Raw genomic sequence first — 10,160 nt, forward strand, 5'->3', positions numbered from 1 at the left:
AAAATACGAAATCAGATAGTAATGAGAGATTAAATCTCCCCCCTCGCCCTATCTCTATGCGTGATGTCCACACAACTAGTCTAGCTACGCCTAAGATCGCTAGGAACACCATTCGTTCCTCCCTAGGTTACAGTGGATCTGCGTTGTAGACAACGGCTGCTAGATCCAGGCGCGTCACCTGATCAGGAATGATGCAAGCCGTGACCTCGCTGACATACGCCCAGTATTCTCATAGCTTGGAGCACTCAAAAAAAGCATGTTCCACAGTTTCCTCATAATCCTCCTTGCACCGAGGACAATTTGAGTCAATTTCATCGTTGTACTTGTCATGCCTGCCAATAAGAACAAGCGCGTTCCTAACCAATCGCCAGGTCAGAGAAAACTTGAAATTGTTGAGGTAACCCTGGCCTGGTGCCCAATTCCACAGAGAGTGCATCTTCCCATCCGACAGCCGCAGCCGCTCCCTTAGTGGGTCCGACATGGTCCCCTCCACTAACTTCCTGTAAAGTGCCCTTCTAGGCCGGGCGAGGTTACTGGACCCCGGCAACACTCTGAGCGCCTCTCAGCATTCGTCATAGAACCGCGGCAGCTTTCTCGGCTTGCGTCTACTTTCGACCGAGTGATCGGGGATGAGGTCGGGGAAAGCTCTACTGACAACAGAGCCCCACGCAGATTCTTCTACCAGAGTTCTACTCAGGAACGCCAGCCTCTCAGCACGTTTGTGGCTCATCAAATCTGGCATCCCCAAGCCCCCATCAATCGGACGTTGAGTACAGACCTGTCTACGGACCAGCAGCTGCCGCCCATTCCACAAAAGGGAAAAGAGCAACCGGGTTAAAGCCGCAAGATGAACCGCAGGCAGGGGAAGGACAGCCAGCTTGTAAAGGATAAGCGGAAAGACGTATGCAGCACATGCCTCCGCTCTACCTTTGAGGGACAACCCCCAACGAAGCCAAGTCCTCACTGACGCGCTGACCATTGCCTGTACCTCTGACCAGTTTTTGTCGAGCTGGAGGCCCGGTTTGAACCAAACTCCAAGTATGTGAACCAGACCATCTATTCAGCCAAAAGAGCCTGGCAGTGCTAAAGAGCCATGCCAGGCAGCCAACCTCAAGCCGACGGACTTGCTAAGATTGACAACTGGCTTGTTCATACTGCTTGAGTGCCTTAATCACCACGAAAATGTCACAATGTCTCGACATGCACATGGTGACATCATCGGCAAACGCTGATACCCTGGCCCACGGACTGCCAGGCAATTCAATACCGCGTAGGGCCAGTCCAGTCTCCCCAGTCCTCAGCTTGTGCAGGAAAGGTTCTAATGTGAGGACATATAACAGGGGAGACAACGGGCACCCCTGGTGTACTGACCGGGAAACAGCGAACGGTACCGACCGCACCCCATTTACCTGCACGACTGATGTCAGCCGAGCATACAGAATGGAGATCCATCTGCGGAAGTCAGGCCCAAAACCGCCAGCCTCCAATACAGATCCCAAGAAGCGATGGTCCACCCTGTCGAACGCCCTGGACTGATCCAAATTAATCAGCGCGGCTTCGGTGTCGTCTTCTAAGTTTTCTATGATCGTGCGGATCAAGTGCAGATTGTTTTGAATCGATTTCCCCTTCACAGCGTAATTCTGATCCAGTTCGACCAAGTCGGAGATAACGACCTGCAAACGATTTGCAAGAACTCTGGCCAAAATTTTGACATCCGCATTTAAGAGCGTGATGGGCCTATAGTCATCTAGCCCCCCCCCCCGACACACCCATCCTTCTTCTGAAGAAGTGTAACCACTCCCTTGGTAATCTAACTCGGGAAGGATCCCATGTCAAACCAGTGGTTAAACACGTTCGTCAGAATGGGGACGAATGTGTGCGACAGCCTCAAGTACAATTCATAAGGCAGACCATCGAGTCCAACGTGGCAACGACCTCACACTCTTGCAGTCAGGATGCCGCAGGATTGGGCGAGGTTACCCGACCATCACAACTAGTCACTCAGGCTGCCTCCAGGTGGGGCAAGCCAGCTAAATAGTTGTCAAACTCCTGAACACAGAGCTTGGACAGCAATGCGAAGTGATCTTCGAAGTGAACCCGAAACCACTCACAAATCTCCCGAGACGACACCAACGAGCACCCTTCTGGGCTCTGGATTTCTCTGATGTAGTTAACTGATTTGCGCCCGAGTGAAGCTCTACACTCGGAAGCGTCTATATTCACGGCTTCGTTGGACATCTTACATAGCCTAGCCCTAGTTATCTGGCCCTGATACGGCTCGCTAGCCGAGAGGTTCAGGTCCCCCTTAACTAGGTCTATCTGTAGGGTGCCCCCCCCCGCCACCGCCCGGGCCAACCTATCTTCTAGACGCTTCTCTGCCTTGGCTTTATTTACAGCGAGGCGTTGGCCGTACTTGACAGAGAAGTTTCTAATGCTAGCTTTGGCACTAACCCTCCACTTATTCCCAGTTACCGCCCCCCCACTAGCCCCTTCTTGATATGTTCAACCAGCTTTTCCCGGAAATTGGCCATCTTCAATAACGAGGTGTTCAACTTCCAGTACCCGGCCAGTTTGTGCTTCCTATCTAAATTAATCCGAACCACAAGTAGTTTGTGGTCGGAGCGACCTAACTAGTGGAATGTGGGACAGGTAGTATAATCGAGGGTGCCTCTTCTGACTAGCAACCGATCCAAGTAGTTACTCAGGCCGGAGGGCCTATTAGAGAGCCACGTCCACATCTCCCGCCCCGGATGATCCACCCGAAACCTGTCGACCAGATCGCACGAAGCCATCAGATCAGAGAGACTGGTGTCACACCCATCCGTCCCACTAGTCCCGCCCACCTTATCTACCCTGGGATCAAGGATGGAATTCCAACCACCCACTAGGACTAACCATTCCGAACCCCTGAGAAACACCTCCAACCGCCGAAAAAAGGAAATTGCTCTCGTGTGGTATTAGGCGCATAAACTGCAACGATTCGAAATGATTTATTTTCAACGGCAACATTAGCCACGACCAGTCTGCCATCAGCATCCGCGTGTACAACACTAACCACTGCAGAAAGAGTGCGTCTAACTAGCAAAGCAACCCCCATACTAAAGCGGTCACCGAATGCTGAAAAGACATCGTAATGCCCCTCCTGCATGCAATGATTGTCTACTGAAATAAAGTGAGTTTCCTGCAGCACTGCCACATCTATATTCATGGACATGAGATCCCTCAGTACCCTAGTGGCTTTGCTTCGGCACCTCATGCCCCTCACATTCAAACTAGCAAGGCTCAAATACGTAGCCATTATGCCTATTCAGTGTCAACCACCAGCTTGAAGTCTTTTGCAGTCAGGATACCGCAGGATTGGGCAAGGTTACCTGAAAGCAACTTGGACGTGACTCGTCCGTCTCGCGCAATTCCCCCGACATCCAGCTGGAAAGTTAACTTTATGGTCCTATGGAACGAAGGATGGACGTATAGTGGGACCCTCCTCTCACACCTATTCGTCAACTGTTTGATGGAGTCGTGCCCCTCCTCAACCAACTTTGTGTCTTTGATTGCTGTTTTCGCAGCCTCTATCAGGACTGCCAGCAACCACTGTAAAAGAGTAATAAAAAATGCAAGAGAGCTATATGCCCAGTCTGTTAAATCCAAGGTAGCTGATCAGTGGCTTGGTTCCTACCAGTTTTGGCAAATAACAAATAGGATCCTGAACAGAAGTGTGCGTTCTATCCCAACCATTATCAAGGGACCAGAGGTCATCTCGTCAGCATCAGACAAGGCCAAACTATTTGCAAAGAACTTTACAGCTAATTCTACCCTATGCGACGAAGGCCATCAACTCCCCATATTTCCTCCTATAACACAGAACACGCTAAGTAACATGCAAATATCCGTGCATGAGGTCGCCAAGCTAATCAAGAACCTTGATTCCAGTAAAGTAACTGGCCCTGACGGCATCCCAATTATAGTGTTAAAAAAGCTTCAACCAGAACTTGCTCCCATACTTACGAAACTGTTTAAGTGCTGCCTTAAGGAGAAGTGCTTTCTGACTCCCTGGAAGACCTCATCAGTTTGTCCTGTATTTAAGAATTCAGGTGATAAGTCATCTCCCTCTCAGTACAGACCAATAAGTCTCCTGTGTGTTATGAGTAAGTTGCTGGAATCCATGTTAAATAGAGAAATAGCCAACCACCTCAGCAGAAACAACCTTCTTAGTGACACACAATATGGTTTCCGCTCTGCAAGATCTACCGCAGATGTGCTGACGGTTATATCTCACAGGATTAGTGAATCTCTTGACAAAGGCTTCCTTTCTAGGGTAATTACTCTTGACATATCAAAGGCCTTCGACAAGGTATGGCATAAGGGTCTACTTCACAAGATTTCAAGCTATGGTATAACTGGAAATGTTTTCTCAATCATTAAATCATTTCTCTCCGACAGGCTCATAAGAGTAGTTGTCGATGGACAAAAATCAGAGGCCTGCAGTATTAATGCTGGAGTCCCTCAGGGGTCAATCCTGGGCCCAACTCTCTTCCTGGTCTACATCAATGACCTCCCTAAACACATACTTAAATCATTCGTTAACATCTATGCTGATGACACAACCATCTACGGCAACACATCAAAGGCTGTAAACGACAAAGTTCTCTCTGATTCTCTCTCCTCTGATCTCGAATGCGTGGTTCAGTGTTGGAAGATGTGGCTGGTTACCTTTAATGCATCTAAAACCAAACCCCTATCCTTACATCATCAACGCTCTGATCCCCATCTGGCATCAATTGGGATGGATGGCTCTCGTCTGGGAGAGGCCCCGTGTTTTGACAAGCTTCTGGGTTTGACCTTTACTCCTGATCTGAAATGGAACACGTATATCAAGTCTGTTGCCAAGGTCGCTGGAAAGATAGTGGGATCCTTCTACCGCTCCAAAAGATATCTCACTACTGATGCAATTCTCTATCTATATAAAAGCCAAGTACGTCCAAGGATGGAATACTGCTGCCATATCTGGGCAGGAGCTGCTAAAAATAGCCTATCCTGCCTTGACAGAGTACAAAATAGACTTCGTGGCTTAGTGGGGGATGACCTTTTCTCTACCCTGCAACCTCTCTCCCACAGAAGAGACGTTGCGAGCCTATCCTTGTTTTATCATTATTTCCGTGGCAGGTGCTCGTCTGAACTCCTATCTCTGGTCCCCCCTCGCCAATCTTTCACGCAAAACACCCGTCTAGCTGAATCCACTGTGAAAAATTTCCCCCACTCTATATCTGTGCCTAAATCAAAACGTGGATTCCATGAACAAAGCTTCTTTCTTAGAACTGCACGCCTGTTTCTCTGTTTCGTCTGCCTGCTTTCCACCTGACTACAACTTGGATGTGTTCAAGTCCAACGTTAACAAATTCCTAATGAACCGCCCCCTTTAGTAAACACTTCATCAAATCTCCACACTAACGTAATGTACTTGCAATAACCCTTATCCCTGAGTGGCTTCTGGGCCTTTATAAGTGTTGACCACTGTGTAAAAAAAAAAAAAAAAAAATGTTCCACATGGCCTTGGTGCGTCCCATCCTCATGTGACGCACAAAGAGGAGGATTTTTGAAATGAGTAGGATCCGCAGTTGATAGGTCGTCCACTGTCTCCAACTTCTGGAGTGACTTCAGGAGTCCCCTCTGCCTGGGGTTTATTTTATCGGCTGCATGGTGAAGATCTACCTCATAGATCCAGTCTCCGGGGAGGAAAGGGAGCTTCCTGGTCTTTTCTCTCCTTATAGGAGAGGCCGACGCCGCTCTGCGGTTAGTTGGTGTTGCTGGCCTCTCCCTTGACAAAGAACGGGCGCCAGCTGGGGATGTATCGAATAGGGGTGGGGATTTCGGTTCAGCAGAGGGGGTTCTGAGATTCGGGGGGCTGAACCATAGAGACAGTCTTCTCTAGATGCATGGGGGATGGGGAACAGGATCCAGCATCCTTGGCCTTCTTGGCCTTTTTCAGGTCTTGTTTTTGGCATTCCACAACAACTGCCGGGCTGTTGCTGACTACTTGCTCCCCTTCAGAATCTGATGAGGAGACGACTGCAGATCCTTTTTCTTGTTCGGAGTTGCGACTCTGTGCTCTTGGTGGAGGAGTCACGTGACGACCCTGAGGGAGCCTGCTTATGTTGTTCTTGCGGGGCTACTCTTTTGGTTTAGAAGGAGTCTTTGCTGATTTTCTTGATACGACTTTGCTCCAGCCCTGGCTTTCTTCTGTGCCCCCTCTGGCTGTCTTTTCAAGGGCTGCTGGTGCCACTGCATCAGTTGTTCCAGTTATTTCAGTGGAAGCAGGGGCGCCCATAGGAAATCTTTTGGGGCATTCCTTCATCATATGCCCCTGCTTCAAGCAATGCCAACAGCTTGGCCGCCGACCTTCGACAATGACGCTCATTGTCCAGGTCTCACATCTGAGTAAAGTGGGGATTTTATCGAAGCCGGCACAATCCACTCTCATTTTTAGTTTGTAGTACCCCAATAATAGATTACGGGGACCACGCACTGGCACCATGGCTTCGACGTCCCCATACTGGCTCATCACAGCCCCAAGCTGCTTTGAATCGATGTAACAGGGGACGCAAAGAATGGAGATGTTGGTGTGTCTCTTATTCAAATACTCTGGCTTGAGGCGCAAATGACCCCACCCCAAGTCAGTCCTGGACAATCTCACTGCATCTTCCTCCGTGAGCAAAAGAAGATCCGACGTCACGTATGCTCTTCAATGTAGATGTACGTTGCTGGGATACTAAGCTCCCCCAGCATCTGAGCCATTACTTCCCTCAAGACCCCAGTCAGCGATTTCTTCTTTATGTCAATGGTGACTAGAGATACTATCCTTCTCTCTGGTCTGGCTACTGTAAGTGTTCATGGTAACATGTTAGGAAGGTTAAGAAAGTGTATACATTTACATCGAATGTTCTGAAATAGTTTTCCTTTGGCGCTGAACGCGCTCATTGGCTACCTGTTACGTAGGTGTTTTGTTTGAGCCTGGGCATTGTTGTTTTCTGTTATGTAGTCCGGGTGATAAGATTTCAAATTTAATCCCAACAACATTAAAGAGATTTAATTGCGTAGCTTGAACGCTATTTAATTCAGTCTTGTTAGGACCTGTCCATCCTCCCACTCTTCTTAATCCTGCTTACTCTTCCTCTTTTCCTCATCGCCTTTTCTTTTTATTTCTTCTGTTAACTTCGTGATGAAAACATTTTCTCTTTTGCTGAAGCGCTAGCAGTGTCAGAAGTCGCCATTACAAACTAGTGAATAAATATTTGATTAATTAGACTTTCTGTTTCGAAACTTATAACAATATGAAAATGTAATTTCAAACCCTAATTTTTTTTTTCAATGAGCAAAGACCAAATTTTAAAATAATGAAAGGTTTAATCGAAAAAAATACAATTTTTTTTTCATCGGGTTTCTTTAAAAAAGATTTCACGATATTCAACGAATTTTAACTTAATCCAAATCTAATAAATAATATAAATGTCAAAAAATCACTTACCTAAAAAAAAAAAAATACCAAGCAATGGGTGCTTTCATTCTTCATTTATAAGAATTGTCCATATTTACATTTTATATTCCATGTATTTTTTAAATAAAAGATTTAAAGCAAGGGTCCCAGAAAACTGCATTTTCGCAACTCGTTATCCGCCATTAGCCAAAGCAGTGTTTCTTCGATTTTTCAAGTTGTCAAATACGGAGGCCTCAAAGGGACATAAATAATTATTTCCAAAACGTAAAAATAACACATTAGACCAAATACATTTCACTAGTAATCTCGATAGTAACTATACGAAGAGACAAACATTTAATTTATCTCCCCTTATCTCCCCTTTTTAATTAATTAGATATTTGAAGTCAATAAAGTTGGTCGATATGGGTTAACGTACGTAAAAAATGATCACATTTCACTCATCAGTTTTCGCCGATTAAACGCAAATCACTCGACGAATTTTCGATTTTTTTTTCTTCTAATTTAATATATTTTATTTCTTCTTTATGAAGTGATTTTTTTTTTAAATATCTAAGGCAAAACATGTAATGAAATAGAAAAAATGTAGTAATTGTACAATATAACAAGATTATAAGGTTTCACTTAAAAAAATAATCAACGTGGTTTAAAAAAAACAGTTTAAAACTTTGGAATTTACAGGTAAATATGCAAATAACTATTTTTTTTTTGTTGTTTTAAATTAGCTTATTTTATTCATTGATCTTTTATCTTCAATTTGTGATATATAAATCTGAGGCGAGAAGATTAATTATTTTCATTTTAAATGACATTTCAAAATGGGAGGGGGAATAAAAAACGCTTGTCTAAAATATTATATTCGGTTTATTAAAAAAAAGCATAAAATTTCACGCTGAACCTGAAAATATCGTAAAATTTTAAGCAATAGAAAAATTTTGATTTTAAAAAATGAAAAAATTGTAAAAAATTTGACTCGTAAAATTCAATTGATTTCATTATGTAGAAAAAATGGCTGCATGAACGCACGCAGGCACTTTGTAAACACTGTCTTTGAAAAAATAAAAAATAATATTTCTATTATTTTTAAACAACTTTAATAGTTTATTTTGGAAGTATATTCCATAAAGAAAATAAACAACCCGCTTTAAAAAGAGAAATTACGAGTTTTTTATATTTTATTTTATTCACAGTTTTGTGATAAGGGTGTCAAAAATTCCCCCAAAATTCTGACACTTTTACTGAAGCGCGTATATTAGGTACAGGCAAAAATAACCGAAGAAAATAGTCAAGATATTAAAAAAATGCAAATATCGAAAAAAAAAGTTATATTGTACGTATCCGTTATGGAATGAAGTTCTTCGGAAAAAAAATTCACTTAATTTGATGAAGTAGTTTTTTTTTGTTTGTTTTTTTTTTTTTTTTACAGGGAAAAAAACAATTTGTTATCATACCGATCGAAAGGTAACCATGTTTCGATTTTTATGCAGAAAAGCTATCATTTAACGTGGGAGGGTGTCGGCGCTTTAGGCCGAATTATCTCCCGTGACGTGTTCTAAAAATCCAAACATGGCTACCTTGAACGCGCTGTCATAAAAACGTATTTTTTCGCTGTAAAAAAAAAAAAAAAAAAAAAAAAAAAAATACTCGATCAAATTAAGTGAATTTTTTTTTTCGGAGAACTTCAGTCCAAAACGGATACGTACAAATAACTTTTCTCGATATTTTCATTTTTTTTTAATGGCTTGATTACAATATAGCAATAAAAAAACACAATAAAAACGACTCGTATGCTTCTTAAAAGTGGCTTATCACATTTTTTTTTACGTCTAAATGTTGATTGTGTTGAAAGATAATAGATCAAGGTTAATCTTTAGAAGAAAAAAAAAATGTTTATTTACGTGTTTAAAACAATTACAGCGAAAAATGTTGAAAAAAAACCCCAAACATTTTGTTTGAATTTCGGTTCATTATTTAATTTTGTTGTAATAAAATAGGAAACGCATATTCATAAGTACGGAAATAATGGCGGGACCTAGTTTTGAAAGCCGGTTTATCATAATTTTTTTGTATGTTTCAAACTACTTTTTGATTGTATTTGAAAGGTTAAAGCCTAAAGTTAATTTCCATAAAGGAAAAAAATATTTGTACACGTGAAAAAATTATAATGAACAGTAGTTTAACGGCGATATTCGGAAACTGACAATTTCAGCTAAATTTTGAAGTTATTGTAAAAAATCCTTTGAAAGATAAATACTAGTTTTCTGGGTCTATTTCAAAGATAATTAGTAAAGTAAAATCCTAAGATAATTAATTAAATTTAAAAAAAAAACCCACCTTATTTGTAGAAAAAAATAGCTTAATTAGCCTCCAAAAGCGAGAGATTCTGCCTTCGCACAAACAAAACAAACTAAGCGTGGATTCTACAGAAGCGCAGAATGTCAAAAAGTCAAGTCTGAAAATGACGAGGTAGTTGAAGGCGGTAGGAAGTGCTGATTAAAATTAAAAAAAAAAAAATCCCCCTATCCGTGCATCCGTATATTCCTATCGTGAACGTTTGTCTAATCTTTACCATTTTTGAATTTAATTATTTTTCTGTGTTCCTTCTTTTAAATTACATTTTTAAAATTATTTTCCAAGATTATATAAAAATTATACTACACCAAAACTT

This window comes from Euprymna scolopes, chromosome 7, assembly GCF_053919585.1.
Source record: "Euprymna scolopes isolate OS-2025 chromosome 7, ASM5391958v1, whole genome shotgun sequence".
NCBI classification, from domain to species: domain Eukaryota; kingdom Metazoa; phylum Mollusca; class Cephalopoda; order Sepiida; family Sepiolidae; genus Euprymna; species Euprymna scolopes.